Consider the following 16,163-nt stretch of genomic DNA (forward strand, 5'->3'; position numbering starts at 1 on the left):
AGCAAGAAAACTATGCAAGCAAAAACATAATAGTTTGTAATTGTATAATTAAGTGCCATACCTGTGTAACTCCAAAACTTATGGAAAAATAGGAACATGTGAGGAATTTCTATAAAAATAGTATGTAAAACATTAAGATAAAAAAGGCATTCCGGTAAAATCACCAAAATTTTGCACTTGACATCATAGTTTCTGTTTTTGCATCGTACCAATTCTACTATCATTCAAATCATCCCAAAGGATTTACTTGGCACAAACACTAATTTAAACATAAAACACAATCATTATAATGGAAAAAAAAATCATGTAATGACACACAAGCAGAAAGTAAAGAACAAAAATTTAAGATAACTATTGGGTTGCCTCCCAACTAGCTCTATTGTTTTACGGCCCTAGCTAGGCATAATGCATATGATTGAAGTGTTGTCATCCTTGACACTCCACCCATATGAAGCCCTAATTATAGATTAATAAGGTGGTTTGATTATATTTCTAGGTAATTTTTCCATCCCTTTATTTAATGGGAATTGGAACCGTATGTTTCCTTCTTTCATATCAATAATTGCACCTATATATCGGAGGAAAGGTCTCCCAAGTATTATTGGACAAGATGGGGTTGCATTAAATATCAAGAACTATAAAATCTACATGCACATAATCTCAATTAGCAATTATGATAACATCATTTATTCTCCCCAAAGGTTTATTGATAGTAGAGTGCGCAAGATGTAAATTAAGGGAACACTCATGAATATTGTTGAGACCAAGTACATCACATAAATATTTATATAGCTGAAAAACTACCACCTAGCTCACACAAGGAATTGCATTAATATTATTTGATTTTAATTTGAATAGTAGGTTCCCATTCATCGTGCAAATTTCTAGGAATAGAGACTTCTAACTCAAGTTTTTCATCATAGGCTTTTAACATAGCTTCTACTATATGTTGGGTAAAAGCTTTTTTTGCTCATAAGCATTGGGTGAGATAATGATGGATTAAACAAATGAAATACATTATAATAAATAGAAATTATAATAATTAAAATCCTTGTGATCCAAGAGAGTGGGTACATCGCTATTTAAAGTTTTAACCTCTCCAAATCCACTTTTTCCAGTTTTATCACTATAGTCATCACCCGCCAAGCAATTGGGTCGCTCCCTAGCTAGAGTTGACTCATCTCCAGTCCCTTTATCATTTGTTTTCAGATTAGTAAACAAAGATTCGATAGAAGTACCAAGCACTTTAGGATCTTCATCATACTTCTGATAAAAAACGTGTGGGGGAGCTTATTATAGGAATTCCCGCTTAGCTTTCAACTAAGCGGTCCTCTCCTTACTTTCATTAATAGATATTTGGATAGATTTAATAGTGTCATTAAAATCATGCTTGGGCTGGCAAATTTTACTTTTGACATTTTCTACATCAAGAGCAATCCTATCCATGTTTCTATCCAAATCAACAATTTTATGCAAATTTTCCTCTGCCATAGTATTGAAAACTTTTTGAGAAATAATGAATTCCTTAATGGTGTTCTCAAGATCAGAGGATCACTTATTATTATTGGTAGAGATATTTCCATAAGAGTTGCCATAACTATCACAGGAGTTATCGAGATATGGCCTAGTATTGAAATTACCCCTATAGGTGTTGATGTTAAAATTATTTCGCGAGATAAAATTCACATCAATGGCATTATCATTTTGCTCAATAAAAGTAGACAAGGGAATGTCACTAGGGTCGACATGAGTGTGAGTGCATCAAGTTCCCCTTAGTGAGTTTGGTGTATTGAACTTATAGGTTAAGAGACTAATGTGTGTGTGTGTACACAGGGCTCTATAAGTCGCTGAGGAGTTTGAGTTATTCGAAGAATATCGACCTGTCGTTGTACACAAACACGGGTGTTTATTTCCCCCTACCTTGTGCACGGAAGACAAGCCACCGACAGAACGACCTAAGGTTGCCGAGGTATGCTACCACTCCATCAAGACCTGGCCACGGCAAGAGAAGCCGCTCTATGAGAGGTCAAGGAGCGCATCAAGAAGAGCAAGACTCGGCAGATGCGGCCCCCGATGGCCGACGGCGCAGGCAAGACCTACACAAGAAGCCCAAGACATGCCAAGAACCCTCGGCACCCACTAGGGGCGAAAGCACACGCATCCTCAACAAGACCCGGCAAGACGCCTCCCTGACAAGCATGGGCCAATCTGCCACCGCTCCACCTCATCACTACAGCAGTCACTTATCGATGAGGAGTCGAGCTCCTAGATGGCTAGGTGACTCTTGCTAAGTATGTGGCGGCGCGCCGGTAGACAGATTAAGACCAGTTGACACCGGTCTAGAGGTGTGTCAAGACACCAAGCCACGGCCAGCTAATAGGTTGCAAGAGCTTGCAGGGAACGCACCCCGCTCGCCACCCAAGGTCGCATTTATGGCGCTTTATCTTAAGTGTCAGAGTTAGGTATGATAACAATGTTAGCTACCGGATCATGACTATTTTCCACTATGGACGCCCCTTGAGCTATAAAAGGAGGCCCAAGGAAACCTAGCGAACGATTCAGACACTTGGAGATTCAACACTTGGTAGATTTGGACCCCTAGGGGACTAGAACCAAGTGTTTTTATATGTACGTAATAGCTCTCTATGCCAACCCTTGCCTAGGCAGAACTCCGTGTAAACTTCGCCTTCCTCAATCAATCCACAAAAGCAGGAGTAGGGTTTTACGCTTTACATCGGCTCGGATCTGGGTAAAATGCATGAGTTTCATCATCGTGTTGCCTTGTAGTTTCTGCTCTTTGTACCACATGACCTCCCCGTCGAACCACAAAGGGCCCAAAGGTACCATAGGTGATCGAGTGCACACTTGCACCAACACGACCCCTAAAAATGAAAGCCTTCAACTGAAGGCTTTGATACTTTGATGAAGATTTTATGAAAGTGAGGAAATTGTGTGTCCTTGAAATATGGAAGTGGGGACTTTGAAGCGTGAAGACTTTTGTTTTCATAGTTTCATTTCCTTTATTTTGAGTCATAGGTAGTATGGAAGTGGGGACTTTGAAGCATGAAGACTTTGAGCCTAACCCAAATTCTAGGCGGGCGGAAATTCAGCAGTTTAACAAGTCTAGAGCACCCTACACATGCAGTTTTAATAGTATGGCAGCGGAAAGTAAAACATGCAAGTGTAAAGTAGAAGATTAAGGTAGGGACATCAAACGCATGAGGTTGACACGACGATTTTGGCATGGTTACGATAGGTGGCGCTATCGCACGTCCATGTTAGTGGAGACTTCAACCCACGGAGGGTAACGGCCGCGAGAGTCCACGGAGGGCTCCACCCATGGAGGGTCCACAAAGAAGCGACCTTATCTATTCCACCATAGCTTCCATCCACGGAGGACTAGCCTTACTCATGGTAGATATTCACGAAGTAGGCGATCTCCTAGCCCTTACAAACATCTTGGTTCAACTCCACAACACGAAGTAGGAGGCTCCCAAGCGACACCTAACCAATCTAGGAGGCACCACCCTCCAAAAGGTAATACATGTGGTAGATCAATGAACTCCTTGCTCTTGTGCTTCTAAATATAGTCTCCTCAACACAAATGACTCTCTCACAGAATATGCATGGGTAGGAGAGGTTGATTTGGAGGAAAACAGTTTGGGGAGGCTAGAGATCAAGTTTCAAATGATTGGATTGGAATATCTTGGTCTCAGCACATGATTAGGTGGTTCTCTCTCAGAAAATGGATCTGGCAATGAAGTGTATGTTCTGAGTGCTTCTCCCACGAAGGAGAGGTGGGTGAAGGGGTATATATAGGCAGCAGCCAAAATCCAACTATTACACAGAAAAGGGCAAACTTGGTGGTACCAATTAGCACTAAAGGTGTGAACTTTTGAATCTCGGTGAGACCGATATATGAAACTCGATGTCACCAAAAAGGTGACTAACGGTCATATGGCCAAACTCGGTGGCACCGACACTCAAACTCGGAAATTCCAATTTCGTGTATCTTGGCAACAAAATGTTGGTCACACTAAACTCGATAGCACCGATATGGTGGGAATGGCTAGGGTTTCTGTCTGAGGTCAAACTCGGTGTGTCCGATATGAAAATGTTGATGACACCGAATTTGTTTATGTGGATCTTGATAGAGTGGACATGTGGGAAAATGACTGAGTGTTTTGGTGGCTAGCTTTGAGCATTTGAGCAATGAGTTCATTTTACTACCTCACCCCCTTTTAATAGTATAGGCTTTCCTATGGTCTCAAAAGTGATTTCTCACAAGTATAAAATGAAGAGTCTTCTAGCTTGAAGCTTGAGCCAACATTGTTCCTTTCTTGCATCCACGGGCATCTCCACATAAACCTTAAGCCATAGCTCTCCATGGACTTTTCCTGAAATATCTAGGTAAAAGTGTTAGTCCAAGAGACACTGTATGTTGTCATGAATTATCAAAATCACCAAGGGAGCATATGTGCTTTCAATCTCCCCTTTTTGGTAATTGATGGCAACATACAATGAAAAGCTTAATAAAGATAATCATAAGGATATGACAGCTTTGAAAGAAACATGACTAGTACAAGCTCCCCCTAAATGTGTGCAATCCCTTTTAAAGGATGGTTGCTTTGGAATGCATGGGCACACACAAGGTAGAAGGACAGGACAAGTCATAGACATCCTGGCTATATGCATCAAACATATGTAAATGAAGAAGTTACATGTTCAAGACTCCCTCTTGCAAACAGTATGTGCAAGAAACAAGATGTCATCATGAACAAGGATATGATGCATATACTTACCTTGAGGATACTAAGTGTCTTGACATGGGAGTACACTTGGGAAAACAAATGTTAGATAACACAAGAGTACCCTGTTGTAAAGATGCAAAGAACAACAAAAAACCAAGAAATTGAAGACATATTGAAGATAGGATTTGACAAAAGGATATGTCTCCAAGGAAAAGGAACTTGTCTCCCCTAAAGATGAATATGTAAGGTTTCCTCTCCCCCTGAATCATAACATGTAGATATTGGGAGTAGGTAGGGAAAATAAGTTCAACCCAATAAAACCGTATTTACCTCTCTCCCCTATAATGTGTAAGGTTTGATACATCTCCCTTTAGGAACAAATATCTCCCCTTAGTGTTTTTTCTCCCTCTTTTGTAGAACCTTCTTGCTGATATTTCTCCCCTATAAATATGTTCATTGAATGGAAGCTTTGATACTTTGATATTTCTCCCCTTTGGCATAAATTATCAAAAAGAAGGAGAGAGGGTAAGGGCTCACTGAGAGAAAGAGATCCTGGATACTTCTCTCTTTTATAAGGGTTCCTTGGATTTGTCTTTACCCCCCTTAGATAGTGTTGGGGAACGTCGCATGGGAAACAAAAATTTTCCTACGCGCACGAAGACCTATCATGGTGATGTCCATCTACGAGAGGGGATGAGTGATCTACGTACCCTTGTAGATCGTACAGCAGAAGCGTTAGAGAACGCGGTTGATGTAGTGGAACGTCCTCACGTCCCTCGATCCGCCCCGCGAACAATCCCGCGATCAGTCCCACGATCTAGTACCGAACGGACGGCACCTCCGCGTTCAGCACACGTACAGCTCGACGATGATCTCGGCCTTCTTGATCCAGCAAGAGAGACGGAGAGGTAGAAGAGTTCTCCGGCAGCGTGACGGCGCTCCGGAGGTTGGTGATGATCTTGTCTCAGCAGGGCTCCGCCCGAGCTCCGCAGAAACACGATCTAGAGGAAAAACTATGGAGGTATGTGGTCGGGCAGCCGTGAGAAAGTCGTCTCAAATCTGCCCTAAAAGCCCCATATATATAGGAGGAGGGAGGGGGACCTTGCCTTGGGGTCCAAGGGATCCCCAAGGGGTCGGCCGAGCCAGGGGGGAGGACTCTCCCCCCCCCAAACCGAGTCCTACTTGGTTTGGTGGGAGGGAGTCCTTCCCCCTTCCCACTTCTTCCTTTTTTTTTCCTTTCCTTTGATTTTTTCTCTCTTGGCGCATAGGGGATTGGTGGGCTGTCCCACCAGCCCACTAAGGGCTGGTGTGACCCCCCAAATGCCTATGGGCTTCCCCGGAGTGGGTTGCCCCCCTCCGGTGAACTCCCGGAACCCATTCGTCATTCCCGGTACATTCCCGGTAACTCCGAAAACCTTCCGGTAATCAAATGAGGTCATCCTATATATCAATCTTCGTTTCCGGACCATTCTGGAAACCCTCGTGACGTCCGTGATCTCATCCGGGACTCCGAACAACATTCGATAACCAACCATATAACTCAAAATACGCATAAAACAACGTCGAACCTTAAGTGTGCAGACCCTGCGGGTTCGAGAACTATGTAGACATGACCCGAGAGACTCCTTGGTCAATATCCAATAGCGGGACCTGGATGCCCATATTGGATCCTACATATTCTACGAAGATCTTATCGTTTGAACCTCAGTGCCAAGGATTCGTATAATCCCGTATGTCATTCCCTTTGTCCTTCGGTATGTTACTTGCCCGAGATTCGATCGTCAGTATCCGCATACCTATTTCAATCTCGTTTACCGGCAAATCTCTTTACTCGTTCCGTAATACAAGATCCCGCAACTTACACTAAGTTACATTGCTTGCAAGGCTTGTGTGTGATGTTGTATTACCGAGTGGGCCCCGAGATACCTCCCCGTCATACGGAGTGACAAATCCCAGTCTTGATCCATACTAACTCAACTAACACCTTCGGAGATACCTGTAGAGCATCTTTATAGTCACCCAGTTACGTTGCGACGTTTGATACACACAAAGCATTCCTCCGGTGTTAGTGAGTTATATGATCTCATGGTCATAGGAATAAATACTTGACACGCAGAAAAACAGTAGCAACAAAATAACACGATCAACATGCTACGTCTATTAGTTTGGGTCTAGTCCATCACATGATTCTCCTAATGATGTGATCCCGTTATCAAGTGACAACACTTGCCTATGGCCAGGAAACCTTGACCATCTTTGAACAACGAGCTAGTCAACTAGAGGCTTACTAGGGACAGTGTTTTGTCTATGTATCCACACAAGTATTGTGTTTCCAATCAATACAATTATAGCATGGATAATAAACGATTATCATGAACTAAGAAATATAATAATAACTAATTTATTATTGCCTCTAGGGCATATTTCCAACAGATAGTCTATAGGGTTCATCGAATGTTCTCTCCCTTTGTTACGAATAAGAGTTCCTTGAATTATCTCCCCGTATGTTAGGGATCCTAGATGATTCTCCCTCTTATATAGCGTGGGATCACTGAGATTTTTCTCACCCTAGAGAAGTTTTCTCCCCCTAAAACATATGTTCGGAAGAAATTTTCAGAGAAACAGAGTTCGTCAAAACCAGAGTCACCGAGGCAAATTGGTTCAGTAGAACCGAGAATGATATTCGGGCCTCTTGGGTGAAATCGGTTGGACCGAGTTTCCCAATTCAATGAAACCGAATTGCAATGATAGTAAACTCTTTAACAGAAGAATAGGGTGGTCAGGAGATTTGTTTCAAGATTCCAATTGTAACAGAAAGTACTAACAGAAGGTACTAATTGAGAAAGAGAAACAAAAGTAGAAGAAAAACAAAGGTAGCAACGAATTTGTTTTTTTGAAAATATGAGATATATACATAGATTTGAATGGTTCTAAGAGTGTGAAAGGTCAAATGTGAACCATACAATGATCTTCACCTAGATGTGGGGCGGTGACTAGGTCACCTACATTAGAGTATTTGACTTGAGGATTCAAGCAAGGATGCTTGATTATAGGTCATACTCATCGTTAAGCGTGAAATGGGGTTACCATTTTTCGATTAAGCATTTCAATGTCTTTATATTACTTGAGTTGCTTCACTCCATGAATTGGTGTAGAACTTTATCAAGGATATGAGTACATACCTTCGAATGATGTTGATGACATGGCATGTAGGTGAACTTGTTGTGGATGCTCAAAGTTGATGAAGATCATCTTGAGTTGGGAGCAATCCATGTCGTTTTGGTTCACGTTTCACCTACAATGGTTAGTCATGCAAGGAAGAACATAATATATCCAAATGACATGAGTGGAATTCTATTTCATAGAATTGTCAAGGATATGACTTTGTTGTCTTCTTCCTTCATCTCTGAAGCAATAGGTTGTTGATATTTGGCCATGTCAGGATTGTTTTTGATTGGAGTTGATGGCAATCTTGTGGTGTGCATTTCTTCCAAGTACCTACAAAAAGATAGATGCAATACAAGGGAGCATAGTTTCCAAAATATGAGATAATCAAATCAATGGCATCAAGGAATAGTCAGTCAAGTTCATGCCCTTGCATGTGTCCGAGTGAGTCTAGCTCAAGTTTGAAGCATCAATGATGTTCAACTCACTCCTCAAATAACATAACACTTTCTCTTCAACTGGTTTGGTAAAGATATCAGCTAGTTGTTTGTCACTACGAACGTGCTTGAGATCGATATCTCCTTTACCAACATGATCACGAATTAAATGATGTCGCACTTGAATATGTTTTGTTCTAGAATGTTGCACAGGATTATAGGAAATCTTAATAGAACTTCCATTGTCACACAACAATGGAACTTTTCTAACATGGATGCCATAATCCTTAAGCGTTAGAGTCATCCATAGTAATTGGGCATAACATGATCCAGCGACAATATATTCAGTTTCGACAGTAGATAAGGATACCGAGTGTTGTTTCTTGGATGTCCAAGAGACAAGAGATCTCCCAAGAAATTGACATGTACCCGAGGTGGATTTTCTATCAACCTTGTCTCCAGCATAGTCCGAGTCGGAATAGCCAACAAGATTAAACGAAGATCCCTTGGGAAACCATATGCCAAAGTTTGGTGTATGTATATGGAATCTCGCTATCCTTTTCACAGCCAATAGATGACACTCTTTAGGTGCTGCTTGATAGCGGGCACACATGCAAACACTCGACATGATGTCACGACAGGAGGCACATAAATATAACAATGAACCAATCATTGATCGATAAACCTTTTGATCAACGGGTTTGTCCTCCTTAGTGAGGTCAAGATGTCCACTAGTAGGCATGGGAGTTCTCGTACCTTTGCATTCTTGCATGTTGAACTTTTTGATTACGTCCTTGGTGTACTTGGTTTGAGAGATAAATGTACCTTATCTTGATTGTTTCATTTGCAATCCACGGAAGAACTTCGGTTCAGACATCATGGACATCACATACTTCTCTGATATCAACTTTCCAAACTTTTCACTAAAATGTGGGCTAGTAGAACCAAAGATAATATAATCCACATATATTTGGCAAATAAATAGTTCTCCATTAAATCTTTTAGTCAATAAGTTTGCATCAATTTTACCAATCTCAAAACCCTTTTCAATGAGAAACTTTGTTAGGCATTTATACCAAGCTCTAGGGGCTTGTTTAAGACCATGTAAAGCTTTACAATGTTTGTAAACATTATCAGGTTTCTTAGGGTTCACAAAACTAGGAGGTTGTTTAACAAAAACTTCCTCTTAAATTTCTCCATTCAGAAAGGCACTTTTGATATCCATTTGGTAAAGATTTATATCAGGGTGATTGGCATAAGCTATAATAATACGAATGGCTTCAAGTATAGCAACAGGAGCCTAAGTCTCACCATAGTACATACCTTCTAATTGCGTGTATATTTGTCTACAAGACGTGCTTTGTTGCGTAAAACTTGTCCATATTCATCTTGCTTGTTCCGAAACACCCATCTTGTACCAATGATATTCTGCTCGCCTTCAGGTTTTTCAACAAGTGTCCATACTTGGTTCCTCTTGAAGTTGTGTATATATTCATGCATAGAGTTCACCCAATCTGGATCTTGAAGAGCTTATTCTACCTTCAAGGGTTCAATACTAGAGATGAAAGAATAATGCTCACAGAAGTTAGCTAAACGAGATTTAGAGTGAGTGATTCTCTGTTTTATGTCATCGTAGATTTGATTCAACAGATGATCTGTGTCCACTCTTGTTGTAACTCTTGACAACTTCTTCTTCTTGGATGGAGGAGCTTCTTCTTCATTATATTCATAATCTTGAGCGTTGTCATTGTCGTCATCATCTCCTTGAGGTGGTGGTGACAAAGGTTGAGGTGGATCATCAAGATTTTTTCTTGCTCTTCTTCATCATGTCGTGTACCGCATGTGGATGCTTCCATGTTGTTTCGCGGTTCGCCTTTACGCGAAGTGGGAGCTTCCACTTGAGTTCGTGAAGTACTTTCCTTCACCTCCATGGGACGAATCTTTCCAATGGATAAGTCTTTGATAGCTTTCAAAGGTTCCTTATCTCCTACATCAATTGGCAATTTTTCGACTTGCAAACCGTTAGTCTCATCAAACTTCACATCCACCGTCTCTTCAACTTTTCGAGTGAAGTTGTTGTAGACACGACAAGCGTGAGAGTTTGATCTGTAACCAAGAAGGAAACCTTCATAAAATTTAGGTGCAAATTTAGACCGATGATGCTTATCAACAATATAGCACTTGGAGCCGAATACGTGAAAGTATACAACTTGGGGTTTGTTACCGGTAAATAGCTCGTATGTCGTTTTACCAAGAAGCTTGTGCAGGTAGAGTCGGTTTATGGCACGGCAAGTTGTTTCCACGGCTTCTGCCCAAAAGTGTCTTGGAATCTTGTATCCGTCAAGCATCTTTCTTGCCATCTCTATGAGCGTACGGTTCTTCCTCTCAACAACTCCATTTTGTTGAGGTGTGTATGGCACCGAAAAGTCATGTAAGATACCTTCTTCGTCAAGAAAAGTATCCACATTAGGTTCTTGGACTCCATTCCGTTGACGCTCCGAACCTTCTTGATCTTCACTTCAAACTGGTTTTGAGATTTCCGAGCAAAGTTCTTGAAGATCATTTGTACCTGCAACTTATCATTGAGAAAGAACACCCACATAAATCTGGAAATATCATCAACAATTACTAAACCATAAGAATTCCCACCGTGACTCTTGTAAGCATTAGGACCAAAGTGATCCATGTGAAGCAGCTCGAGGGGTCTTTTGGTAGTCATGATGTTATTCACGGGATGACTTCCACCAACTTGCTTTCCTGCTTGACAAGCACTACAAAGTCTATCTTTGTCAAAGATAACATCTTTAACACCAAGAATATGGTCACCTTTGATAGGTTTGTCAAGATTACGCATACCAACATGTCCAAACCTTCTATGCCATAAGCAACCTTTTAGAATATTTTGCGATAAGACATGTACGAGGTTTGGATATCTTAGAGAAATCAACAATGTATAAATCACCTCTACGGAAACCAGTGAAGACGATGTTGCGTTTGTCGCTGCGAAACACTTGGCATTCAACTTTCGTAAATAGCACATCAAAGCCGAGATCTGCTAGTCTAGGTATGGAAAGGAGATTGTAGCCAAGAGATTCTACTAGCATGACATTCTGAATGGAACTGTCATGAGATACCTCTACCTTACCAATACCAAGTACCTTACCCTTGGAGTTATCTCCAAAAGTCACATACCTTCGAGGTCCATGATTCGGTGTGATCTCATGGAACATGTCTTTATCTCCGGTCATGTGATCAGTGCATCCACTATCGAGAACCAACTCCTTACCACCGGCCATGTAGTCTCTAAGGTATGCCATAAGACTCAAATTCTTCATGGTCTTCTCATACTCGATGTCGAAGTCCTCATCTTCATTGTAGTAGCCATGCTCCACATTGTCATCATGGGATTAAGTTCCCTCAAAAGAGACAAGAGTTTCATTAGAAATTTGACTATGATGATGTTCATGCTAATGCATTTGAATGGCTTCAACAATGATATTGTTAATACCAATGACATCTCCTTTAGCACGCATGAGGTCACGAAGCTCAAATAGGCATTTAGCGAAGTTAGGATCGGTTGGCTTCATTTTGTGAAAAGCAATGCATTTGTGGACAATGATATCAAGATTTTTCAAGGAATAATTTGGATATCTTTTCTCTAAGCCTTTCCACAAGGTATTAGCACACTCAAAGTTTTGCAATTGATTAAGCACATTTATTGGTAGACCTCTAATGATTAGATTGACAGTGTTAAGGTTACCAAGCATATTAACTTCATCATCATGAGAAGGATGTATGGGATCAATGGGAGGCGCATAGGCATATTGAACATACTTGCGCAAATGGAATCGTCAAATATAACAAGCATTTCATCTTTCCATTGTCTAAAGTACTCCGCATCAAGAATACACACTCTACAACTAAAAATCTGGAAACTAATCACATTCATCTTCCTCCAATGGTGGTTAAACCAAGGTTTTGGAGACCTTGCTCTCATACCAACTGAGGGATCGATAGAAGGTGTGTCTAGAAGGGGGTGAATAGACTACTTTTCAAGATAAAATTTCTAGCCTAACCCAAATTCTAGGAGGGCAGAGATTCAGCAGTTGTAAGAAGTGTAGAGCACCATACACATGTAGTTCTAATAGTATGCAGCGCAAAGTAAAACATGCAAGTGTAAAGTAGAAGAGTAAGGTAGGGAGATGCATGAGGTTGACACGGCAATATTTGGCATGGTTCCGATAGGTGGCGCTATCGTACATCCATGTTAGTGGAGACTTCAACCCACGGAGGGTAACAACTGTGAGAATCCACGGAGGGTCCACAAAGAAGCGGCCTTGTGTATTCCACCACGACTTCCTTCCACGGAGGACTAGCGTTACTCACGTTTGATCTTCACGAAGTAGGCAATCTCCTTGCCCTTACAAACATCTTGGTTCAACTCCACAACACGAAGTAGGAGGCTCCCAAGAGACACATAATCCATCTAGGAGGCACCACCCTCCAAAAGGTAATAGATGTGGTAGATCAATGAACTCCTTGCTCTTGTGCTTCTAAAGATAGTTTCCTCAACACAAATCACTCTCTCGCAGAATATGCATGGGTAGGATTGGTTGATTTGGTGGAAAGCAGTTTGGGGATGCTTGCGATCAAGTTTCAAATGATTGGATTGGAATATCTTGGTCTAAACACATGAGTAGGTGGTTCTCTCTTAGAAAATGGATCTCGCAATGAAGTGTATGTTCTGAGTGCTTTCCCATGAATGAGAGGTGGGTGAAGGGGTATATATGGGCAGCAGCCAAAATCCAACCATTATACACAAAAGGGCAAACTTGGTGACACCGAAGTTGAAAACTCGGTGGTACCGATTAGCACTAAAGGTGTGAACTTTTGAATCTCGGTGAGACCGATATATGAAACTCGGTGGCACCGAAAAGGTGATTACGGTTAGATGGCCAAACTCGATGGCACCGAAATGGTGATCAACGGTTAGATGGCCAAACTCGGTGGCACCGATATTCAAAATCGGAAATTCTGATTTTGTGCATCTTGGCAAAAGAATGTCGGTCACACAGATCTCGGTAGCACCAACTTGATTTTAGTTGCACCGAATTGGTAGGAATGTCTAGGGTTTCTTTATGAGGTCAAACTCGGTGTGTCTGATTTAAAAATGTTGGTGACACCAAATTTGTGTAAGTGGATCTTGACAGAGTGGATATGTGGGAAAATGATTGACTGTTTTGGTGGCTAACTTTGAGCATTTATGCAATCAGTTCATTTTACTTCCTCAACCCCTTTTAATAGTATTGGCTTTCCTATAGACTCAAAAGTGATTTCTCACAAATATAAAATGAAGAGTCTTCTAGCTTGAAGATTGAGCCAACATTGTTCCTTTCTTGCATCCAGGGGCATCTCCACATAAACCTTAAGCCATAGCTCTCCATGGACTTTTCCTGAAATATCTAGGTAAAAGTGTTAGTCCAAGAGACACTGTATGTTGTCATGAATTATTAAAATCACCAACGGAGCATATGTGCTTTCAATCTCCCCCTTTTTGGTAGTTGATGACAACATACAATCAAAGATTCAAATAAATATAATCAATAGGATATGACAGCTTGGAAAGAAACATGACTAGTACAAGCTCCCCCTAAATGTGTGCAATCCCTTTTAAAGGGTAGTTGCTTTGGAATGCATGGGAACACACAGGGTAGAAAGACAAGACAAGTCCTAGACATCCTGGCTATATGCATCAAACATATGTAAATGAAGAAGTTCCATGTTCAAGACTCCCTCCTGCAAACATTATGTGCAAGAAACAGGAGGTCATCATGAACAAGGATATGATGCATATACTTACCTTGAGGATCCTGAGTGTCTTGACATGGGAGTACACTTGGGAAGATAAATTTTTGATAGCACAAGAGTACCCTATTTTAAAGATGCAAAGAACCTCAAAAATACCAAGAAATTGAAGACATATTGAAGATAGGATTTCATAAAAGGATATGTCTCCAAGGAACAAGAACTTTTCTCCCCTAAAGATGAATATGTAAGGTATCCTCTCCCCCCTGAATCATAGCATGTAGATATTTGGAGTAAGTAGGGAAAATAAGTTCAAACAAATAAAACCATATTTATCTATCTCCCCCTTAATGTGTAAGGTTTGGTACATCTCCCTTTAGGAACAAATATCTCCCCTTAGTGTTGTTTCTCCCTCTTTTGTAGAAGCTTCTTGGTGATATTTCTCCCCTATAAATAGGTTCATTGAATGGAAGCTTTGATACTTTGATATTTCTCCCCCTTTGGCATTACCAAAAATAAGGACAGAGGGTAAGGGCTCATTGAGAGGAAGGGATCCTGGATACTTCTCTCTTTTATAAAGGTTCCTTGAATTTGTCTTTTCTCCCCCTTAGATAGTCCATAGGGTTCATCGAATGTTTTCCCCCCTTTGGTATGAACAAGAGTTCCTTGAGTTATCTCCCCTTATGTTAGCAATCCTAGATGATTTTCCCTCTTATATTGCATGGGATCACTCAGATTTTTCTCCCCCTAGAGAAGTTTTCTCCCCCTAAAACATATGTTTAGAAGAAACTTTCAGAGCAATAAAGTTTGTCACAAAAATCGGAGTCACCAAGGAAAATTGGTTTGGTAGAACCGAGAATGATATTCAGGCCTCTTGGGTGAAATTGGTTGGACCGAGTTTCCCAATTCGGTGAAACCGAGTTGCGATGATAGTCAACTCTTTAACACAAGAATGGGCTGGTTTGAAGATTTGTTTCAAGATTCCAATTGTAACAGAAAGTACTAAGAGAAGTACTAATTGAGAAAGAGAAACAAAAGTACAAGAAAAACAAAGGTAGCAACGAATTTGTTTTGTTTTTTTTTGTTTTTTTTTGAAAATATGAGATATATACATACATGTAGATGAGAGTTGCATGGTTCTAAGAGTGTGTAAGGTCAAATTTGAACCATACAATGATCTCCATCTAGATGTGAGGCAGTGACTAGGTCACCTATATTAGAGTATTTGACTTGAGGATTCAAGCAAGGATGCTTGATCATAGGTCATACTCATCGTTAAGCGCAACATGGGCTTACCATTTTTTGATTAATCATTTCAATGTCTTCATATCACTTGAGTTGCTTCACTCCATGAATTGGTGTAGATCTTTATCAAGGATATGAGTACTTACCTTCGAATGATGTTGATGACATGGCATGTAGGAGAACTTGTTGTGGATGCTCAAAGTTGATGAAGATCATCTTGAGTTGGGGGCAATCCATGTCATTTTGGTTCACTTTTCACGTACAATGGTTAGTCATGCAAGGAAGAATATAATATATCCAAATGACATGAGTGGAATTCTATTTCATAGAATTGTCAAGGATATGAGTTTGTTGTCTTCTTCCTTCATCTCTGAAGCAACAGGTTGTTGATACTTGGCGATGTCAAGATTGCTTTTGGTTGGCGTTGACGGCAATCTTGTGGTGTGTATTTCTTCCAAGTACCTACAAAAAGTTAGATGCAATACAAGGGAGCATAGTTTCCAAGATATGAGATAATCAAATAAATGGCATCAAGGAATAGTCAGTCAAGCTCATGCCCTTGCATGTGTCCGAGTGAGTCTACCTCAAGTCTGAAGCATCAATGATGTTCAACTCACTCCTCAAATGACAGAACACTTTCTCTTCAAGTGGTTTGGTAAAGATATTAGCTACACTACTGGAATCAGAGAATTTGCCATCTGCTACTTCTTTGTCGTCCGCTCGCTGATGGCAAAGACCCTCTTTGCTATGAGTTACCAGA

This window comes from Hordeum vulgare, chromosome 6H (genome assembly GCF_904849725.1).
Source record: "Hordeum vulgare subsp. vulgare chromosome 6H, MorexV3_pseudomolecules_assembly, whole genome shotgun sequence".
Taxonomy (NCBI): Eukaryota; Viridiplantae; Streptophyta; class Magnoliopsida; order Poales; family Poaceae; genus Hordeum; species Hordeum vulgare.